The following is a 10579-nucleotide window of genomic DNA, read 5'->3' on the forward strand; positions in this document are numbered from 1 at the left end:
AACCAGTTAATCTGCCTCTTCATCTTCACACATAAATCACCATACACACATCTATGGTACTGCTCCCACGAGGCCAGAGTATGAAGGGGGAAACAGATTCGGACAGGAAAAGGGTTAAGAGGAGACAAAAGAGAGAAAAAAAATCTGGTTCTTCAACCTTAGACTATCATCTAATTTCCAGATGAATGACACCTAAAAACCGAGAGCTGGTCTATGCCAGCAAACTTCAAGCCCATCATTCACCATCAGTATGATTCCGACATTGGTGGCAAACACAGAAACGGTCATGTAGGTCAGGCTCAGGATTTGTGTGTTTGTTTTTACCATGTCACCTAACCCTAGTCTGAGTTAGAAGACATGGTAGTAAATAGTACCTGAACTGCATCAGTGATGAATTACAGGTATGAATTTTGCTAGATTAGATGCAGCCTTGAGGGGCTTGGAAAGGTGTTAGGTTGCTTGCCATGGGAGATGGAGGGAAGGTTGAAAAATTGGCAGGGAAGAAGGGATGAAATACTTCTTTCTCGATGATGGCAGCACCAGGGCACATTTCAGAAAGGGAAAGGGTGCAGGAGCACTAGAGATCTGTGGTGGGGGACTGAGGTTCTTTGTCTGGGTGGAAAGGTTTGGTAGTCTATTGGTGGGGCGGGTCAGTCTTCCTTATAATATATGGAGATCTACCAATCTCCTAGAACTGGAAGGGACCCCGAAAGGTCATTGAGTCCAGCCCCCTGCCTTCACTAGCAGGACCAAGTACTGATTTTTTGCCCCAGATCCCTAAGTGGCCCCCTCAAGGATTGAACTCACAACCCTGGGTTTAGCAGGCCATTGCTCAAACCACTGTGCTATCCCTCCCCCATAATTCCTTGAGAGAGAATTCAAACAGCTGGAAAGTGGCTGTATGTTTACAGATGAGTCTGATCTGAGAATTCACCGAAGTATGAATTGTCTCTTTCTGGCATTTGCTCCCAGTGATGGAACTGGCAAACTGTTCATTTTGCAGCTGCATCAGCAGTCCACATACAGCTGTTCATATCTGGCATACACATTGTTCCACTTGTGTTTGCTAGCCTGCCAGCTAGTAGACAGATTTTGTTGTTGTTTAATCACTTACAGGTGTTTCACAGGCAGAGAAAAAGTAAAAATGTACTATAGCTATCGGCTATCATGCCAACCAGACAACCTCTAGAGATGTCTATTCTGGCTGTTGTGCATACCCTAGAAAGCAGTCCACATACTTTATTATAAACTCAATATGGTCAACAATGGCTGCAGCAAACAGAGCTCTTCCATCTGTAGCATTGGCACTAGCAGCATTCTGGATACACATTATAATAAGATGGTAGGCACCTCATATTGACAATAGTAATTTTTGTCCCAGTCATGTACTCCATTCCTACTACCTTAAAGGGAGCCTGACATCTGTATACCAGCAACAATAGGGTAAGATTGACTCGCATACTGCAGCATGAATCAGTCAAAGCAGTACATGCATAAGATGTTGCACAGTATACTGAGAAACTCTTAAATACACAATTATACACAAACCCATCAATTTTACACAAATCACAAACATTCCAAGTAAAATAAAAAGATGAGAATAGCACCACCAGCAGCCAACATGTTACAAAATCCCATCACAAGCCATCCCAGGAACTGATCCAATTTATGAGTGAAAGGATCTAGGTGGTGATTTGCTTTAAATCACTTTATACTAAGTTCTGGTTTCCATCTGCTGACAAGTCAAGAGCCTGCTCCCAAACCGGAAAATTAAGGAATGACCAGGGTTTGAATTCTGGGGTTGTTTTAAGTTCAGTTTGCTATTTTGAGTGATTTGCATTCTCTTGAAATGTGTTGGACTGAGTGCCACTAAATCTGACGTTTTCTCTATAAATCATATCATCTTCAGTATGGTCAGTGGAAATGCAAATTTCCCCAACATCACTCTGCCAATGTCCCTTTAACCTTAACACAGACACACCAGGCTCATTTAATCCTTGAACATCTCAGCAGAGCAGCCAAAGGTTGTGTGATTTTAATGATGTGGACATTTATCCACTAGGAACTGCAGTGTTGCAACAATAGCTAAAAGCCTGTAATTTCCAATCTAAGCCTAGTTTCAACACACATACCCCTATCTCTAGCCAAAAACAGAAAAACTCCCCCTTTAACCTCAAGTTTTGAATGCCTCAAGTCTTATGCCAGAGGAGAATATTCTTGGGAAGTCTGAGGCCACTAAAATAAGTTTGTGAATTAAAGGTCTTCAAATAAAATTGATACATGGAAACACATTTTATACAGAATGGATGATTAACCAGAGGAACTGACTGCCACAAGGTATCATGGAATCCAAGAGTTTAGCAGGATTCAAAAAAGGAGTAGATACTTATATGGATAATGAGACCATCCACAGTTGTTGTAGGTAGAATATAATATGTATGGGATAAAGACATGTTCAGGGCATAAGATAATCACTGACCAGATTAAAAAACATCCTATATGGGCATGTTACTCCTTTTTATCATCTAGGTATTTATATGTCCCTCATTACTGTAGTATCTGAATACCTTCCATACATGTCCATTAAAGAGTGCCCTCCTCTGAAATATTTCATACTGGATTGTCAGAGCAGATAATGGGCTAGATGGATCACAGGCTTGATCTGTCCGAAATAGACTGCGGTCCGTTAAGCTTGGTATTGAGTGAGGAAAAACAGGCAGGACCAGAATAATAGTGAAAAGCCAAGTGGCTGTGTTTATTTGGGGGATAATTACAACTTGGGCTGGGGGAGTAGGCAACTTTGGCTGAGATGGTATCAAAATTACGAACACACCCCAAAACACAGTAATAATACACTTTATACTGCTCACCACACCACACCAAATAGGCAGAGACACCAATCTTACAAGATAGGAATCGGGTTAGTCAGGGCGGTACCCGGTGCAACACAGAACAGAGACCCACGGGCCACTGCCTCAGCCACCCTTGCTTTCACACTAAGGGTAACCCAGAGTGTGGTGCGGCTGCAGCTGGGCAGATTCCACTCACTCAGACCGTGGGGACGGGAACCCCTTGGTCTGCTAATCTCCGGGTGGAGACAGCTCCCAGATTCATGCACTCCGGACAAAGACAGAGCAGTGATTCCCACACATAAAACAGTTTGCAATTAACAATTTACTAACAACTAGAACAACTATACAAGCTAGCTGTGCAATTTTGAGCTCATTAATACAATCCTGATATCCTGAGTAGATACTTGGTACCGAGTTAGGGAGGGAAAAAATAAGAGGCTAACTATCAGATATCAAAAAACAAATACCGCACTCCAGGCGCAGCTGACCAGCAGAACAGACACCAGAAGCATGACGAGCTGACAGAGATCGGGTCCAAACGACAACGAATCCGAACGATACGACACGAGCGTGCTTTACCGGGAGGAGATCCTGGCCGAAAGGCTGATCAGGTCCTTCAGCTAACACGCGGATGCTCCACAAAAATTTTGGGGGAAACCTAGTTTTATTAAGAGGTCTCACTCCCTCGTGTCAGTATCTGATTGGCTCCCTGGTCCCTCCTCCCTCCAGGCTTCGAGCTGTTGCCACCCCATGTTAGCAGGATTTGCACATGGCACACTGGAGTTGACAAGTAAACAAGCTTGACCCTTAGATGACTGGGTCCAAAAAGAGTGGGAAAGTGAGTCGCTGGGCAGAATTAACCTGACCTCCAGACTACCGGCCCAAAAAACAGGTTGCCGGGCAGAATCAGGCCTTCACACACAGAACTAGCCTGACCTTTAGATGGCCCAGCAGGAGAGAGGAGAAAAAAAAAAAACACAGGAGAACATACACAGCCAGTGTTGCTGGGCAGGATTGAGTCTCTTCCCTCTCCTATATACAAGAACCTAGTCCAAGATGGAGGCAGTCCTGTCCTTTTAGCAGGACAAGATGGCCGTGGATCGACAATTGGCCATTCAAAGCCATAACTTCGTAACGGATTGCGACATGCCCCCGTGGCCGATTGGCGGTCCATCACGGGAGGGTCAGCTTACACCTAGGAGGGAACGAACCTAGGGAACATAAGGGAAAAACTAATTCAAGCAGAAAGCTCAGAGTCTGACTGGTCGTCAGCTGATGTGAAGGCAGCGTAGTACGCAGTCTGAATAGGAAGTGCTGTCACAGCTCTGTTAATTAGAGCTTTGGTACATGCAAGGCTTAAGCAGAAAACAACAATAACTACTGCTGCTGCAATTAGCCAATATTTAAAGGATTGTGCCCATTGTCCAAGTCCCCAGCCTGACAAGGTTGTTTGCCACCAGTCCCAGGATTGACGCTCCTCACGGATGCGGACAGCCAGGGACGACAGCTGCTGGGTGATGGCAGAGACGTTGTTCCAGCCAGGACGCAAGCGGAGGCAACATTGTCCCTTGAAACGAGAATCGAGATTCTCAAGGGCCTCGCAAAAGTCCTGGTACAGGAGGGTCTGTATCATTAGGCGGTTCTGCTCAGCATATTCAGCTAGGATAGTAAGGGAATTGTTGACCTGTTGAAATCCAAGGGCTGTAAGATTAGTAAGGGTTTCTAAATTCCTGGACAGACTACAGAGCTGACCAAGAGTGAATGCATAACTATAAGGATTGAATTGTACATAACCCCAAAAGAGGGTTTCAGTGGCAGATTTGAGATGAGTCCACCAAGTGAGTTCACGCTTCTGTGGACCAAATATGGGGGGAGGCCTGTGGAAAACACCTTCTCCTTTAATGTAAGCCTGGCCGAGGGCGCAAATGCCCTTGGGGAGGCAAAGATGATTATAAGCAATGCCATTGCCACAGAACCAATAGATTCCAGGAGGGGAATGCAGGCTGAGGGTATTGCTTTCGTTTATAACTGTGGGGTCGCGTGCTACTATAATCCAATAACGATGTGCCCAATCAACAGCCCTAAGGCCAACCGTTTGCTTTTTAGTAGGAAATACGAGGCTAGGAGAGGATAACCACGAGATAGCATCGAAAACAATAACGGGGACATTAAACTGTTTAAGGGTGGCTTCAACCCTAACTTCAGGCCAGGACTCGACACTATTGAGCCCTTGAACATAAATAACCCGGCCCGTGCGCTTATGGGGGATAGATGGGGGAACAATGGATACCTGGGCCCCTGTATCCAACAAAAACTGAACCTTTTGACCATCGAGAGTGACCAGGGGAAAATACGGCCTAGAATCACCGGACCGGGTGTTGGCCGTCATTACACACTCGGTCCTGTAGCGTTTTCCTGATTTGGGTCCCTTGACTGTTCCTTCCACCCCAGAGCTATAGCCAGCTCCCTTTGCTGTGCAGGGCTTAACCTGCGGATAGTATCTTTGCTGAGCCCCCCTTTGTTAAGCAAAAATCCAAAGATCTTCCGCTCTATATAAGAGCGGTCAGGGAATTTGGGCTTGGGCGCAGGGGGTACAATGCCCGCAGCCACTGCAGGTGGTCGGGGGGCAGGCCACTTCAGGCGATCCATAGCCTGAAACAACGACGTTACTGGCCGCCCCTGGAACCCCCGCATCCATAGCAGCGTGCTAGTATCCCCTAGAGGGCTGCTATCAAGGGCCATGTCTACCCCCTGTTCATGCACGGGGATAGAAGCAGGGTCAGTGACGTAGCAATACGCCTGAAACGGCCGAAGCTGTTGCTGTTCTTGTGTTAAACCTAGGGGGGTTTGGTCAGGGTCCCACCAAATGAGGGATGACCCTGCGATAGTGTAGATCAGATCGCGAGGGGTAGAAATCCCACTGGGGGGCAACTGAAATGCTGTGGCACTGTTCTGTATTTGCAGATAAGCGGCCGCTGGTACAGAGATTGGCCAGACAGGAGCTGTTAAAAGTATCCCACGGCCCGTTCCCCTTGACCAGGCAGCACTCCGTGAGGGTTGCTTCTTCCTGATCAACCAGCTCCTGGCTATATTCTAAGATAAGCCGTCCCAGCCAGGTGAATATGGGTTCGTTTGGCCCTCGCCCTGTGTCATTAATGAACTCCTTCATCTCTGCCTTGCTGCGAGTACGCCACTCATAAGTAATGTTCTGTGCCCCAGTGGGGTCCACTTTAGTATGGGTGAGCTGTACCGGCATAGCCTCGGCAGGACTGGGAGCTACCACTTCGGGGGTTAATGATGGTAAGGTTGGATACATACTGGATGCTGTCGGATATGGTGGAGGAGAGGGCTCAGGAGTTTTAGGATCTGGCAGAGAGGGAGAGGATGGGGTCTCGGGTGGGGATTGAATCGTACCGGGAACCTTAGGGGTATCAATCATCTCCCGAGCAGTAGACGCCAGAGCCCCCATAACAACAGTCAATTTGTCCAGAGCCAGGCCTAAGATCTTGTGATAGGTACTGGCTACAACCTTAGATTTATACTGATCAGGGAGGATCTTTCTGGACTTTTTCCCTTCCTCCAACTCCTGAATCAGTTGGACTACCAGCTCATGTGCAGGGCCTCCGCTTGGGAGTCTCGGGGGAATGACAGTTGATGGACAAGTGCCCCCGGCTGCTTTTAAAATCTTTTGGGCACCTTTCCACAGATGGACTGGATCAGTCCCAGCACCGGCTTCCCCCGCCTTAATGCACGTTGGCCGGTCACTGGCCTCCGTGGGGGTTAACCGCAGACCCATGTGGCATGTCAGGAGACAGCCTGCAGCACCGATAGTTAAGCTGGCAGCATAGGTTCGGCTCGAGTGGCCACCTCCGATGATAGAATTCCAGCCAATGGCCTCTGCCTGCCCCCGATCAAGTAAAACATGGTGTTGAAAGTGATTAAGTTCGTCATCTGGGGTTTTGTCAGTGACCCTGGTTCGCCACGGACAAGCAAACTGTGCAGATAACAGGGAATGATTTTCCTCACCCAATCCTGTTCGTGACGCCATGTCCGAAATAGATTGCGGTCCGTTAAGCTTGGTATTGAGTGAGGAAAAACAGGCAGGACCAGAATAACAGTGAAAAGCCAAGTGGCTGTGTTTATTTGGGGGATAATTACAACTTGGGCTGGGGGAGTAGGCAACTTTGGCTGAGATGGTATCAAAATTACAAACACACCCCAAAACACAGTAATAATACACTTTATACTGCTCACCACACCACACCAAATAGGCAGAGACACCAATCTTACAAGATAGGAATCGGGTTAGTCAGGGCGGTACCCGGTGCAACACAGAACAGAGACCCACGGGCCACTGCCTCAGCCACCCTTGCTTTCACACTAAGGGTAACCCAGAGTGTGGTGCGGCTGCAGCTGGGCAGATTCCACTCACTCAGACCGCGGGGACGGGAACCCCTTGGTCTGCTAATCTCCGGGTGGAGACAGCTCCCAGATTCATGCACTCCGGACAAAGACAGAGCAGTGATTCCCACACATAAAACAGTTTGCAATTAACAATTTACTAACAACTAGAACAACTATACAAGCTAGCTAAGCAATTGTGCAATTTTGAGCTCATTAATACAATCCTGATATCCTGAGTAGATACTTGGTACCGAGTTAGGGAGGGAAAAAATAAGAGGCTAACTGTCAGATATCAAAAAACAAATACCGCACTCCAGGCGCAGCTGACCAGCAGAACAGACACCAGAAGCATGACGAGCTGACAGGGATCGGGTCCAAACGACAACGAATCCAAACGATACGACACGAGCGCGCTTTACCGGGAGGAGATCCTGGCCGAAAGGCTGATCAGGTCCTTCAGCTAACACGCGGATGCTCCACAAAAATTTTGGGGGGAAACCTAGTTTTATTAAGAGGTCTCACTCCCTCGTGTCAGTATCTGATTGGCTCCCTGGTCCCTCCTCCCTCCAGGCTTCGAGCTGTTGCCACCCCACGTTAGCAGGATTTGCACATGGCACACTGGAGTTGACAAGTAAACAAGCTTGACCCTTAGATGACTGGGTCCAAAAAGAGCGGGAAAGTGAGTCGCTGGGCAGAATTAACCTGACCTCCAGACTACCGGCCCAAAAAACAGGTTGCCGGGCAGAATCAGGCCTTCACACACAGAACTAGCCTGACCTTTAGATGGCCCAGCAGGAGAGAGGAGAAAAAAAAAAACACAGGAGAACATACACAGCCAATGTTGCTGGGCAGGATTGAGTCTCTGCCCTCTCCTATATACAAGAACCTAGTCCAAGATGGAGGCAGTCCTGTCCTTTTAGCAGGACAAGATGGCCGTGGACCAACAATTGGCCATTCAAAGCCATAACTTCATATCGGATTGCGACAGATCCAGTACGGCAATTCCTATCTTCCACCCCCCATCTTCCACCTGTATCCCACAAACACCTTTACCTTTTCATTCCCTTCCAATAAAGCCACATAAACTCCTCCACCTCCTGTAAAAATAGGTATGAACTCAAGCTCACTGCATATACATCATCTACCCAGTCACTGATTCCCCTCACAATGAGCCACCTACCCTGTTCCACCCATTACCCAGATCAAAGACTCTCTGGCCCTATTCCTATATTTCCCATTAGTCAAGAGACTTTTTCTATATCTGACCTTCCATGTATGGCCTCTTGTGATAATTGGGCTTACAAATTTACCCTAATTGTGAGCTCAGGTGTAAAGAATATATGAAAGTTCATAAGATGTTACAATATCCTATAACAAATGCTGAGTCAAATTGTTTTCAGTAATGAATGTTATAAACAGGTGCAAGAGAACCAGAGAGACTAAATTAATCCAAACAAGAGAGGCCGCCACATTGATGAGACTCAAGGACTATCTTTAAATCATGCTTGTTTAAAAACAGAGGTGGAACCAGATATTAATAAACCAAAATTGGTGTTAGATATTAGGCCTAATTGATGAACAAAATAATGAGGGGATGGGCTGTTCCATCCACCATTCCCTTTGGTGGTCCTTAAAGAAACTTTGTGGGAAAAATAGAGAAGAACAGACGGAGGGTACTGGAGGAAGCTTCACCATCATGGCTGCTAGCCCCACTGTTTCCTGAGACCCTGGACCTTCGTCACCCTGAGAGATGTCCTGACCAGACCAGGGCCATAGAGAAGCACCCATATGACATTGCCATCTCTGCCAGCACCAGCTAAATCCCAACCACTACCTGGGATGAAATGGGATTTGACTTCATCAGCAACAGCAGCTCCAGCACATCTCAACTAACTTCTTCCTTTCCCCCCCCCAAAAGGACAGGTATTACCATCTTTGATAGCATCTTCTAAGAGACTGTCAGACATGGGTTCTTTTCCTTCTAAAACTCTCTTCGGCTAAAGGGAAAGGGAACAAGAGATGTTGTTAAAAATGAAAGCCTTATTTAATGGTTACACTTCAGATGCTTTAACTGTTTTTCCTTCTTTCCTGTATCTTTAATAAAAAGTTAAAAAGATGTTTAATGGTGTGTTTACCATGGAACTAAGCAGGCTGAGGTCTTTGTGTACCAAACCCTGGACTTTGTTTAATATTGTTTAATGTTGGACAGTGACTGGGTTGTATTAACACCTTTGGCTCATTTATTCCATCTAAATTAATACAATCAGCCCCCAAACAAACCAAACTCTCTCTATAGTCTCCACTAGATTTGTTGACACATCCAGGGTTGATCTGGGGCCAAAACATTTATATACAACTAGATATCAACTATGACTTCTGTCTACTGTACAAATGTATCTACCAATCACAGAGTGTTGTACCACGTTCTTTAAAACAAACTTCTACTATGCTCTTTTCCACATAAAGGACAAAGTCAGCAAATATTTGAAACGTGCATTAGAGGCATAAGAATGTATCACTTTAGCAGGGTAAAGGAGAAGAGTTAAGGCTGTTTTTGGAGACTTAACTGAATTTCCAGATTTTTAAATTTACCTAAATGTAACTTCAACTTGGAATTTCCTGCCTTTCAAACATCTTAAAAAAAAACAACCACCTTTAACGTTCTAAGTTTTTGTTTTAAAACAGACATAAGGTTGTAAAGATATATCAGCTAACTGTCTTGTAGCTGGGGTTGGGTTTTTTTTTTTTTCTGGAAATATTTCATTCCAGTGCTTCCTGTGCCTGTGCTGCTAGCTCGTCTCTTCTATATCTCCTCATGCTCCAGGAGGACATTGCATATCATAAGGTGCCTCAGGCCCAAAATGAATAATCACCTCCCGAAACCATCCAAGCTAGGCTCATACAACACTGTCTGCTCTTTGTGGTATCTAGTTCCCCTCAGTCATACCTGCTCCACTCCTCTACCTGCACTCCCATTGGAGCACGGGATCAGAATCTAGAAACGTTAAAGATGTGCAAAGAGATTCTATTCCGTCTGGAGGCAAATCTGACCCCCTTCTCTATGGCTTCAGAGGGCCTTTCTCCAGCAGAACTGGTGCTGCCCGAGTGTGCAGGTGAGGGCACACTACCTGCATGCAGCATAGCCCAGCTCTGCCTGGCCCCATGGACACAGTGGGGGATAAGTCAGGGTAGGGGTCAGTGGATCCACAAACACAGGTCATTGCCCCAGACAGTCACCCCACTGCCACTCACCAGCCTTTGGGGTTCCTTGCCTCCAGACTGGCTGTTTTGCCTATGTGAAGATCCTCACTGGTTTGTCTTGG

This window comes from Mauremys reevesii, linkage group 4, assembly GCF_016161935.1.
Source record: "Mauremys reevesii isolate NIE-2019 linkage group 4, ASM1616193v1, whole genome shotgun sequence".
NCBI classification, from domain to species: Eukaryota; Metazoa; Chordata; order Testudines; family Geoemydidae; genus Mauremys; species Mauremys reevesii.